Here is a 13,254-nt window from a genome sequence, read left to right as displayed (position 1 = left end):
ATATAGCTCTGGTGCAGAAATACTAAACTGCTTTCTTTGTATTTTACGTTATGTAATGTTTTTTCCATACAACAGTCACATTTAAAGCTCCAGTGTGTAACACTTAGGAGGATCTATTGTCAGAAATGTAATATTAAGGGTGCCCGGTTAGCTCAGTCAGTAGAGCTGGCAACCCATATACAGAGTTGCTGCAGCGGCCCGGGTTCGGGTCCGACCTGCGGTCCTTTGCTGCGTATTATCCCCTCTCTCTCTACCCCCCTTTCCTGTCGATCTTCAGCTATCTCTGTCCAGAAAAGGCCAAAACATAACTTTAAAAAAAAGAAAAAAAGAAATGTAATATTATATTAATAGCTATGTTGTCAAATAAGAATCATTTTCATTACGTTAGAATAAAAAAGTAGCGTTTTTCCATTCCGCTTTGCGTCTAATAAAAGATTTATGTAATATGAGTGAGGGGCTAAAATACAGTTTTAGACATTTTCGAGGACACCATAGTTAATTTCCAAGACATTTGGTCATTTTAATTAATTTCCAGGTGTCTCCATGACACATGGGAACCCAGCTATAGATGGGGCCTTTTGTGTTTTGAGAGCGTGACTTTCGCAGCTACCGTAGTTTCTCCTACACACTTCACAGCCCACTGTCATTCCCAGGTTGTCAAATACAGACACGAGTGGTGTTCAGTTAGTTGCAATCAGCAACTTCACAACTAGATGCCACTAAATCCCTTAAATATATTTAGTGTGTTTAAATCAGCACTCTAAGCCAAAAATCAGGGCTGTAGCCAGGATTTTAGAAATAATGAGGCTGATAACAGCATTCAGGAACACCTAGTTGCTAGCAGGTCAGTGAGAAATTCAACATTCTTAAGGACTAATTAAAAAATTAACCAGTATTTAGTTTGTGGGGCAATAAAGTGAATTTTCTGGGGTATTTGATGCTGTATTTGAAATACAAACTGATGAAATCTGACTTTTCTGGTCACTCAGTACTAACACATTTTAATATACAAATGAATTAAATGTAAGGTAAAATAATATATAATCACAGCTGAAATACATTCTGAGTTGGAGTGTACTGTATGGTTACAAATGTGTCACTTTTGTATGTGAGAAAGGGAGAAACTGCCCTCATCTAAATGCTGTTTCAAAGCCTTCTCCTCACTGTGAGGAGTTAAAGTCTTGTGGTAAAATACTGAAGCATTTATTTTTTGTTGGCCTAAAGGTAGTCAAATTCAAAGATACAGGAAAATACCCCAAATCTATAAGTTGCAGAATATTAACTTTCTCTAGTCCTTAAAACCTCTAAATTCTAAGACCAAATACAGAAGACATGACCTGTGTATTCAGCTCTGGCTCTTAGCTCTGGCTCTGGAGTCAACATCTCTTGACATTTCTGTTTAACACTCGTGTAAAACCCCCCACTAAATCCAAATATTTTAAGAAGAAATCAGGGCCTGGCTTGTCATAAAGAGTGTTATAGAAGAATAGTAAGTTGTAAACTCAGACATTTTCATTTGACAGAATCCTAAAGCAGCTTGTAAAAGTGTGTGAGCAGGTAATTCCAAAGTATATGCTGTATAACTCTGGGCTTGCTTCCAGTAAATGACTCCTTCTGCCCGCTAGACACTTTTGCAACTTCCTCAAATTGTCAAAGCTATCCGTTAACATTCAAAATAGCCTGAGCGACTCACAGCAAGCCAAGGAGCTGAGGAGAAGCTGCGTCCACCAACAGCACATGTCTGCCAACACTGCTAAGTATTTCATGCTTATTGTTTCTGTCCCCGGGTGCTGAAGATTTTGAGTCTTTAAAACGTACTGTGCTGTAAGACTTCATCCACAGCGCTGCGGGGGATGCATCGCACTGCCAAAGACACTGGTTACCATGGTAACTCTTGACAGCACCTCCCCATAAAAAGCTCTAATTGATAGCAGCAGATAGCTGCACAGAATGAAGCATCACGCCCAGATCACTGGTACTACGTTCAGACAAAAGGCGCTGACAGCCAGACAAAACCCACGTGCATGTGTGGCCAACTGATGTAAGGGTGCTCTGCTGGGACAAATCTGCACAAATCTGCAAAATCTTTCTTCTTGCTGCTACAGTGTGCTGTTGAATGCTGTCTGTGCAGAGTTTGACTCTATAGGATGTTGTCACATTCATCTGCTGAAAGTTTCTCTGTACTCATTGAAAATCAGATTTTAAGGGGTGGGGCCTACCAGCAGGATTTGTGACATCACAAATAGTTTGGAAAACTGCAGGAAAACTTTAGAAATGAACAACATTTGCATATTTCATAGATTATGGAATATTTAATAAGGTAGAAGAAGTAGATGACTTTTTAAGGATTTTAATGTGGAAATTGTGTGCAACAAACATGTCAGGCACACATTATTGTTCCAAGCTGACTATTTTTATATATGTCTTAATACATGTCTGGAGGGGATCTAAATAACCCACATTTGAAGTCATGCTCACTCCTAACAAAAACCCTAGTTTTCTTAGCTATAATTGCCTTTTTCCCCATTTGTATGATACATTAATGTCAGAAAACATCATGTCTAATTAACTCTTTCACTTGTATTCTTCAGCAGAGAAAAAAACATTTCAGGCCGAAAAAAGAAATCCCATTCTGTCTTTTTTCCACCCATTCTGAATTGCCCCAAGGGAAAGCACTTCCCCGCAAAATTTGATGAACCTGCCTCTCATTTAGTTAGAGATGCCATTACTCTGCTGAAATGACTCAGACTAAATCAGCTCTCCGCTAGAAATATAATTATGAATGATTTTTGCATTTAGTATGGCAGCGCTATGTCCACGCATGTCAATAAAGCCTGAGTGGTAAGTCTTTTTTATGGCCGTGTTTCAGCAGCATCACTGATGCTGAGGGAGAAAGTATTGAGCCGTGATTCGACTGAGGCCAGAGTAAAAAGGAGGAGGAAAAAAATGAACTCAGCGCTGCAGCCAGCCTGAGCAGACAGACATCAGCTTTTTTTGTCAACACAGTGAGCTGGATGAAAAAGCTCACACAGACACAGAGGGCTGCAGGCCGGGTTTGAGTTCTTATCTACGTTTCCTCGCTCTGGGTGCTTGTTTTCAAATTAGACATCTACACCGGGCTTCTAACTGACATGACAGACATGCCGGTAGAAATGAAAGAGTTGGAATATGAGTCAGAGCTTTAATGGTGATGAAATGAACAGAACACAATGGAGTTCAAGCATGTCGACTTGAATCTGCTGGACTTGATGCAACACTGAGTACAGAGCAAACAGAAATCCAAAATGAAGCCTGTCACTATATAATGATTACTTATAGCTTTTTACATGTATTCAGCTGATGCTTTTAACCAAAGTCACTTACAATAAGTGCATTCAACCATGTGGATACAACCCAAAAATAACAACTAGGCATAGGAAATATGAAAATTTCATGTCAAAATTATCTTGGCCAAAATAATTGTGATACACAATATTATCATGATAAAAATATACTTCATACTTGAATGACACTTAAACATATATCATCCCATCCCTCTGTGCAACTACATCAACTTCAATAAATATGCTGATCTGCTTCAGGTGCAACGTTTAGAAAGCATTAGGGATAGAGGCATGGTGCAATCTCAACAGCTTCAGTCTGTGGTTGATTTTAGCATATTACAGAAACATTGATAGCTGGATTACCAACTGACCAAAATGCCCCGAGGCCCCAAAACACCAGGGCGCCGTCTAAAGCCTGTCTGCAGCCTGTGTGCGCAGGAGGCGTTTCAGCTTCACGCGCATCTTACAGTACATACGCTCCTATTTTGAGTTTATAGTTTATAAAGTGCTCACATGGTCTTTCCCTAACACAAATTAAATGACACATCAAACCTGGACACAGCAAAAAAGTATTTCTCTAAATAAATATTATTAAAAGACCCAAACCATCAATAAAGTATTGTGTGTGTATCAAAGGCTGATATATCTCCTTCCTCTGTGCCATAGAGCTCCATTGTTGTCCAAAAACTATTAAAAACACATCAATGAGCCACACTGACATGTTCCTTCATTACCATGAACACACACACTGTAGTTTATCTTGGCTCAGTCCCACACACACTGTCCTGCTGCTCCAAATACTCACTAGAGCACTAAATGTGTATTAATCCCCCACTGAATATAGTCCCCAATCAAATGCACTGTTTCCTCCTGTTTGAGTAATGTTTGTTAAAAGCTACAGTGACCATGTCAGCTGATACGTAATTAATAAAGACCTGTACACATAGAGAACTGAAGGATAAATAAATATACAAAAGAATATAATTAGTGTCACTGACAGGCTATTTAAACTGTCAGCTACAGGAATGTCCATCCAACACTCCTAAATTATTCAGTAATGAGTAGGATCCTAAAAAAAGACTCAAATACACACTACAAAAATAATCAATCTGAATCATCACTAGAAGTGTGTGGCAGTGTCTGTACCTGTAGAGACCCTGCACTCTGCCTGTATTTTCTTACCTTTTCTTTTCTCAACCTTTGAGGTTGGGAAGTTATAAAAATGTAGCAACGGTCTTTGTGTCTGTTTGACCGAGGGCGGGGCCGAGCTACCCACACAGACGCTTCGGCTGATTTCACATAAAATCCGGCAATGTGGCTCCTTCCTGCAGGGTTGTGCGGAGGTGTCTGTATTGATTTGTTGTACAGTCATAGTTTTTGTTGTTACTAGTTTACTGTTTAGGCTGTTGGTATTCAGTTTTAACCAGTTCATTTTTCAGCCATAAAAAGGAACCAGCCTTGAGAAGGAAGGCCATGAATTTATTATTTTTTTAAACAATTTTTCAAGGTCGCAATTTATTAGCATTATAATGAAGTACTACTAAGTTTGTTTGGTACAGACCCCAACAAATGTCACATCATTATGACCTTAATAGTGATTTTCAGTGAAAATTAAATTTATGATGCAAAAACATTGTCATTCTCACATTCTCATCATGAATCAGATCTCACTTGCAATATCTGTCAAAATAATCATAATATGATTCTTTTACCATATCGTGTGACTCTAGTCATGACTTTAATGACATTTAAACATTTAATGGGTTTCTATTAAAATATTTGGTTCATGTTACATGTTTATGATTAAAAAACACTGGAAGATTTATCTATTATCTTTTAAACCTCTCATATTAATATTAATATTAATATTAATATTAATATTAATATTAGCCTACTAATTCCAGTAATGGTCCGGCTCTACTGACAGTTCTATCCTGCTGCTGCTGATATAACAGCCCTAACTGAACACTATGAACACTAGCCCCTCCTGATACCCAGAGTGCTTACATTTTAAGCATGAGTGACCCCCATGGGAATTAAACCCCTCACCCTGGCCGTGCTGTCGCTATCCTCGAACCTCTGAGCAACACAGGCCCATAAACAATCTTCACGGTTAGATGGAAAATCCTGTTTTATTTCCAGACACCTCATCCACCTGGACTACGGCTTTGTTTGCTCTATGTTTCAAACTTATTGCTCTTTGTAGAGCTGCGGCTGCTGTGATGGGAGGTAGTAGTGAGACAGAGGAGATGATGGACAGTCAATGAGAGATCCAGCAAACGAGGAGAAGGGGAGGGGAAGCCATAACAGCTGTAATTATTTATGTGTTCAGAAGTCAATTACACAGCAAACACAGCAGCGGTAATAAATATGGATCCATGCAAAACACCAGCACCACTTCAATCATAAGGTTTTAAAATGCAAGCGCTGCAGAGGGAGAGCTATTGCATTTCATTGTTCGCACTGAAGCAATAAGACATAAAACACACTGTCAACTTTACATCCAGGTGTTGTACCCCGTGACTTACCCATCACAAAGTCTGGCGACCATAACACAAGTATAACAATCTTTATGTTGCTCTGGTTTTCAAAAGGTTCTTGAGAAATTGGTTTACTCAAGAATCTGTCATCTATTAAGTATATATAACATATTCTAGAAACATTCTAGAAATAAAAGAAAAACAAAGTACTGCATAGAAAAAACAACTGCCCTTACAAGCATTTTGATACACTTGATTATGAGCTACACATTTACGAAAATCAATGATGTTTTCAAATTCTAATTGTGTACATGATAAACAGGTCCAAGTTTCATCAAGGGGGTCCCGCACAGAATTATACTTGGCCCACTGCTTTTTTAGTGTTTTGTTTATGTTAACGACCTGCCTTTGGTTTGTAAATATCTTTTCCCACTATTACTTGTTGATGATACAAAACTAATAGCTTCACATTAAGATTTGAATGCACTACAAAATGTAAAATTGGTACAAATTTTGAAATGGTATCAGCTGAAAATAACTATACACAATTTTAAGAAGACAGACTTTATATTATTTTCCAGTTACAAGAATTACCATCAAAGACTCATACAGATATTTACAGATATTTAAAAAAGAATGTAGTGTCTTTTACAAAATTCTTAAGAGTTTAGATAAGATTAAAATGTTATTTGAAAAAGTTTGCTGCCTTAAACTCCATCCAGTGATGCCACAAGGCTACAGGATGTGACTGAAAGCTCTGGAAGAAATCTAGTAACTAGACCTTGTGTCAAGAGTTTTTCTTTTCAAACTACTGTTCCCAATGTCGTGCTGAATACACATATGGATATAATTACCTGAAAATAAGAATCGTGTCTTTTCATTGCCTTAGACTAAGACATTTTTATCGACTGTGCCTCAGGTCGTCTTACATGCCGGCCACCACGTTGAACCGCCATGTTTCTACAGTAACCCAGAACAGACAAACCAAAAACTGGCTCTAGATAGGACTGTTGACATTTTTCTTGCCTTTTTTGCATTCCCCATAGTTTGTTTCTCACGCTTGTAAAGGAAGGGTGAAGTGAGTGAGTTGCAATCTTCAACTACACTGCTAGATGCCACATAGTCCTACACATTGGAACTGTAAACTTCAAGCTTGATTATCCGATGAATCAATTAATGGATTTCCAAAAAAAGGACAATTTTGATAATGAAATGATCTTTTAAAAAGGTCCAGTGTATAAGGTTAAGGGGCATCTAGCCTTTCCAAGCACAAGGGATAAGCTACTGTGGGCATTAAATGCACAAAAAATGTGAATGGCCCTATGTAGAGCCAGTGTTTCATTTGTACATTCTGGGCTACTGTAGAAACATGGGGGGTTAACATCTGTAGCTGAAAATGGCTAAGGTAACAAAAACACAACGATTCTAATTTGCGGGTGATTATACACTAAAAACATACCTATGAATATTATATTCATTTTCTGACAATAGAGCCTCCTAATTGTAACACACTGGATGTTTAAATCAAGGAAGGTGTTGTATGTTATTGTGAATTGAATACTGTTCACTTTTAGACTGTTCATTTTTAAAAAATGGGCATTTCTCTTTTTATTCTAATATTTTACTGAAATTGTCAGAATGATCAGAAGGGGAAATGATTCTCATTTACAGCCATTATTCTAACTACAGGATAAATATTAAATAGAAGCAAGCCTTGTGAATAAGGTGTAGAAACCAGAAGAACCAAAAGTCATCTAATTAAATGAATCCAAGGCTTGCACTGCAGCTCCGCTGTGGGAGGACGCCGAAATTGCATCAAGCAAATCTGGGGAATGGAACCCATATGGCTAATGGATGTGGGTTATGATATTGTTTTGGAAGGCCCTGCGAAGCTCCGTCCTTCAGATGCTACAGCACCACAGACGTCCACAAATCATTACTGCGGGATAATAGAACACACTTGATCAGACCCAGGAGGAAGGCATGCCAGGGAAAAGAAGAACAAGACCAGTCCGTGAATAATGATTACGGTCACCTTAGTCATATATCACCATCCTGAGAGAAGATGACTTGGATAAGGGTGTCAGCGTGGAGGGCTGACAAATTTCTGCACCATCCTCAGATTTCAATCCCACAGAGCTGCCCTCCTCCTCCTCCTCCTCTTCCTCTCTGTGTTTGCCTCCTCCTGCCTCTATAATTACTTGCTTAGCCAGAAATTAATCCATGTTGTAGCTACCCAAACACGTCTTTGTAAATTGGACGTGGCAGGTTGACCATCATGAATCTGGAGCGATGACACAGCACGCCGCAGGGCCTCACTTCCACTGAAGTGCCTTGCTCGCTAAGGTTATCGGCAACTGGTACAACGAAGGTCATGCCGGTATATTAGGTAGGTCTTTGCCTGAATATTGGATGCATTCAATTAGCGCTTCTTCAAAGGCGAACGTGAGTGAAATGTAATAACTGGCTCGGGCGTAAGGGAGCGGCCGGATTGACGCGCTGGAAAGGCTGCTGTAAAATCTGACTGATAGACTAACTCCCTCCTGCTCTCTTTTCTTTTCACAGTTTTACTGGAGTTGGCAGCCTCCCGGGCCGGGCTCAGGCTGTTTTCGTCTGCACTCCATTTGTTACTCCCAGAAGGTCACCAGAGAGCGTTTTCAGGCCCTTCCTCAATGTCCGCTGCCGCCCAGCCCGCAGGAGTCATTAAGATGAATAGGACTGTCCTGGCTGCTGCTAACTGTGCAGCATCATGACCTCCAATAGGTCGAATTAGACCTTCAGGAAGACATCTAGTGTTATCCTTTGATGAGATCCACACTCCATACAGTGATACAATGTGGGCTAATGTGGAAGTTGCCTTTAGTTTAAGGTGAAAGAACACTGAGGGGACTAAATATGGATTGTGTAATTTCTCTGACCTAAATGACAGAAGCAGGCATTACTACTATCGAGGACGCTGGGGTCATGACCTTAGTATGTTTTCTGTGAATAAACTTTTATATAATCTAAACTTCATATATGCGCAGACAATGTGTTTTGAACAGATAGGTCGTTTTGAGTTCAATACGAAGACACACTACTCACCACATTAGTTGTGCAGTGAGTAATAAGGTTGACTATTTTAAACTCATGATCAGGGGCGGATCTAGAGGGGTGGCAGCAGCTTCCACCCCTAAAAAAACCCTTGCTACCCCAGCTGCCCCAGTTTGGTGTCAAATGCTGTTAAATTGAATGCATTATTTGCTCACCTGGTAGAGCTGGCTCCCCATGTAAAAAGGCTGAGTCCTCGCTGCAGTGGCCATGGCTTCAAATCCAACCTGTGGCCCTTTGCTGCGTGTCATCCCCTCTCTTTCCCTCCCCCTTTTCCGTCTATCCTCAACTGTCCTATCTAATAAAAGGAAAAAGCCCCCCCAAAAATGTATGCATTAATTACAAAAAAAAAATAAAAATGGAAATCAACACATATATCAACATATATATAAATCTGTTATGGCCACATCTTGAAGATTTGGAAATAAAACAATTAATTGATTTCTAATGTCACCTTTAGATATTAATTTTCAGTGCTTTGCTAATGTTCCACAATAATGTAATGTTTGTGAGAGCAAATATTTTCATTTGAATAGCAAATATTGATATATGGCATATATTTCTGCCTCTCCTTCAAGTCTCCATGCTGTCCTGTGAATGTTTCTCTTGATCCACCCCTGCTTATGATCCAGCACTGAAGCCTGTTACTGTGAGCAACTTGACAGAAGGCAGAAAACTGAGGAGCTAGAGTTAGGGTCCGCCTCAAACGTGGAATACAAATGGGCTGAAGGGGCATTTCAGATTTTTGTCATTAGCTTTCTCATTTTTCTCAAACTGACATTTCAAACACATTTTTCTTTAGTAATTTTTGTTGGAACTGATTTCCACCAGGACCATTAACAGTTACACAGCTTACATTTAGGCTCAGTTTAGACCTACTTGTTCCTTTATTTGAATGTTGGGTTCCAATACAAATCATGTTTTATCATTTGATCAATGCAGGTACAGAGTTAAAATACTATATGATTTTGTTAGCAGCTAAACTGTAAGATATATGCATGAGGAGTATGAAAAATGAAATGCACAAAATGTATTTACAGCAGTTGTCACATTCACACACACCTACAGCAGAGGCTGCCATGCAAGGTGTGCTTCATATCCAAAGCACTCACCATACACAAACACCTTTACACAGACAATCTGGAGCAATTTGGGGTTCAGTGCCCAAAGGACACTTTGACTTGGCTGGGGGAGCCAGGAATCCAACCAGAGACCCTTGGATTACTAAATCTACCACCAGAGCCAGCAGACTAGACCATTTCTTACAACATCCAGACAGTACAATCTAAATACAGATACATATACTGATACCTTTCTGAAATACAGATATAGATAATAGCTACACCACTAATCTCAAACTTGCATTTAAACCTGGGTAGATCTCAGCTGCAGAAAAGGATCTAAGAACACAAACATACAGGCATAATATTGTGTTTCCATTAGCTATCATTAAAGCTGCAGTAGGTACATTTTATATTTTTCAGGTTCCTCAGTCTCATTCCCAGGTCGTCAAATATCGATGCTTGGAATGAGACTCAGCAATCAACTTCCTTCAAGCCACAAACACAAAACGTCTTTCCATCTTACTCAACTCTGATTGGTTGTTTTTCTTCAGGGCCTGTGAATTCTTACAAATGCCATTAGGAGCACTAGGAGGAGTCAGAGGAACCTGATTGTTTCACAGATTATCTGTCTCATATTCTACTGTCAGGATACAGTGAAAGTTTCAGCAAATATGACAAAAGGTTATTTTTAACTTGTCAGATGTCAGGAGTGGGTAAATTCCAGCAGTCTCACTCTCACTACTACTTCCTTTTTTTTTTTTTTTTTTTACAATTTAAAGTGAATAAATCTGCTGTTTTTTCTGCGCCATTACTTTCCTATGACCAATTCTGTTTACTCCTATTGAACGGCTCCCATACACCTCTAGCTGAGGATATCAAAAGGAGAATACCAAAGGTTCATTCATCAAATTCACAGTTATATACCTTCATACTTAAACCACAGCAACTGTATATAAACATGCAGCCTCCTCAGCACCCTTCTTCACATGGCACTGAAATAAAACATCTTATTTTAAAGAGCCATTATTTCCAAATAATTTCCCAGATTATTTCTAACTCGCAACCTCTGTATTTCTGGCCTCATCTCTAAACAGATTTAAAAACGGATATGAAGTAGGGCTGTGGATTGGCGAGAGTCTGGCGATACGATACGTATCACAATACAGGGGGTTACCATTACAATATATATTACAATACAGTCCCTGCGTAACATCACAGCCCTCAGTTTATGTTTACAACACATCTAGCGGTTGCAGGTTTAAACTCAAAAATGTTTTTTTAGAGTGATCAATACCATATTACAAAACAAAACATCGCAAGACAATTTTATACCTGCTACCTCCATGATTAAGATTTGGTTTAGGAAACTGAAAGTACTCAATTAAGGTTAGGGGAAGATCATGATCATCTAAAGGAAGATTACAAAGTGACTGTAGGTGCAAGGAAAATTATTTACCAGCTAGAAACCGCTGTTACTTAAGTCTTCATTCCCTGTTGATTCTATTTATTCAAAGCACTCTCAGAGCTGCTGGGTAGTGTGGAGTCCAGTGGTGCGAGCCGAGCATGTTCAAGTCTGAAATGTGGTAGAATACAGTCTCTTGAGGAGCTTACATAAGCAGCAGTATCATGCTGTACATATTAAACCAAATCACTATAATATCCAACACACCTAATATTGCTCATTACTCTGCACTTTCGCACTCCCGTCTTTTCTATCTTCATTCTCACCGGCTGCTGCCATGGAGCTTTAGGCACTTAACTAATAACAAAAGCCCTATTAGAGAGTTAATGCAGAGTAATGATGACAAGCAGCAGCACTGAAAATAGCACCTGTCGCCTGAGACAATAATAAATCGCCCGAGACAAGACTGATGGTACACCAATGCAAACACGAGGGAAAGGTAAGAAATATGTTAACTGGACCACTGAACTAATCCTCTCCACCTCCTGAGACACACAGAAGGGCAGTCTGAGACAGCCTGTGAGAAGTGTTTGAATGGGAAAAGACTGAAATTAAACTCTGAATGTGGAGGTCATGATCCAGAGAATGAATTCAACAATATTTCAGTTTGCTCTGTATGCTCAGTGATTCTTCTGCCTGTGAAAAATACATTATGTTTGATCATTGAGCTGCTGCAGGAGAGCAGTTTGGGGGGGGCTCAAGTTTGTTGCACTGTAGCTGCAACTTGATCATTTGTGTGAAAGAATAAGAACTTAAGAGATGTTTGCATCCTGATAAGGCAGAAGAAGTGATAACACAGCAGAATGTAGAGTGGCAGCAGGAATGTTTGATGTTACAGTCAAAGAACACACCACAAAGGTCACTATAAACCCATTATGTGGATATGATTATGTTTAACCCTCTGCCTTCTGCATGCACTGCCTGTTTTGCTCGGACTAATCAAAACTGATTAAAAAATGACTGGGCTTCTGTTTACCTGTTCGGCATCCTCCTCGGGACACGGCGGCTACCCTTCCAGCCAGACGCTCAGGAGGAACAACCGGGAGGTCAGAAAGCCTCCCTACATCTCCCCCGGAGGCGTGCGGGCTCGGGTTAAAGCAGGACAAGTGGCGGCGGCAGGTGTGGGAAGTGAGGAAGGCTCCGATTCGGATGATCCGCTCCAGCGTGCGCGCTCGGACAGCCAGGTGCGCAAAGACCGCGCAGGAAAAGAAGCACTCAAAGGGCGTCCCGTCGCTAAGGCACTGGTACCCTTTCTCTCAGGAAGCCTTTCTGAAGCCCACTACCACCCGAGCACCCTCCTCCAGCAGTGAGGGCGCGTGGAGCTCGCTGTGGCGCTGCTGACTGGAGGAAGGCTGCGCGGGAGAGCTGGGGCGTGTTCCTCAAGGAGGAGGAGGGGGAGGAGGAAGGAGGGAGGGCGGATGCGCAAAGATGCTCAGCTCGGTGTGAGAGCTTAAAAAGTTTCTAAAAGTACAGCAGGGATGACAGCAGTAGTGTCCAGATTCCCAGCAGTATTCCAGAGTTTAATGGTGGACAGGTTCCATATTTTTTATTCATTTTTATTATAGAGAGTATGTGTCTGAAAAGAGTCCATGTGAAATTTTAACCCTTTAAGATTGCATCCTTACTTATATTGTACCCCTGTTTAACAATGTATGCCAAACAAATGCACCAAAACACATTTTATTTGTATTTGTATTAGTATGTACCAAAATCCAATCATTTTGTCTTTCTGTCAAACAAATTGTGACTGCTTACGTAAGCATGAACTAACTGAGTTCAACCAGTAACATGATGACCTCCACCCTCATCCAATGTTCAACTTTTAGGACACATAG

The 13,254-nt window shown here is 40.1% G+C and overlaps 1 protein-coding gene across 1 annotated transcript in view; it reads right to left on the bottom strand.

The window, feature by feature from the left end:
- Window positions 1-12,787, bottom strand: part of LOC127368779 (heparan sulfate glucosamine 3-O-sulfotransferase 5) — a 90,127-nt gene extending 77,340 nt beyond the window's left edge. Inside the window, exon 1 of the mRNA XM_051409946.1 lies at window positions 12,396-12,787. The gene's annotated coding sequence lies outside the window, so the exon portion shown is untranslated. The remainder of the gene's footprint in view (window positions 1-12,395) is intronic.
- Between the last annotated feature and the right edge of the window lie 467 nt (window positions 12,788-13,254).

Source organism: Dicentrarchus labrax, unplaced genomic scaffold (assembly GCF_905237075.1).
Source record: "Dicentrarchus labrax unplaced genomic scaffold, dlabrax2021, whole genome shotgun sequence".
NCBI classification, from domain to species: domain Eukaryota; kingdom Metazoa; phylum Chordata; class Actinopteri; family Moronidae; genus Dicentrarchus; species Dicentrarchus labrax.
Note: the sequence above shows the minus strand (reverse complement) of the source record. Positions and strands in the feature narration are given on the sequence as shown.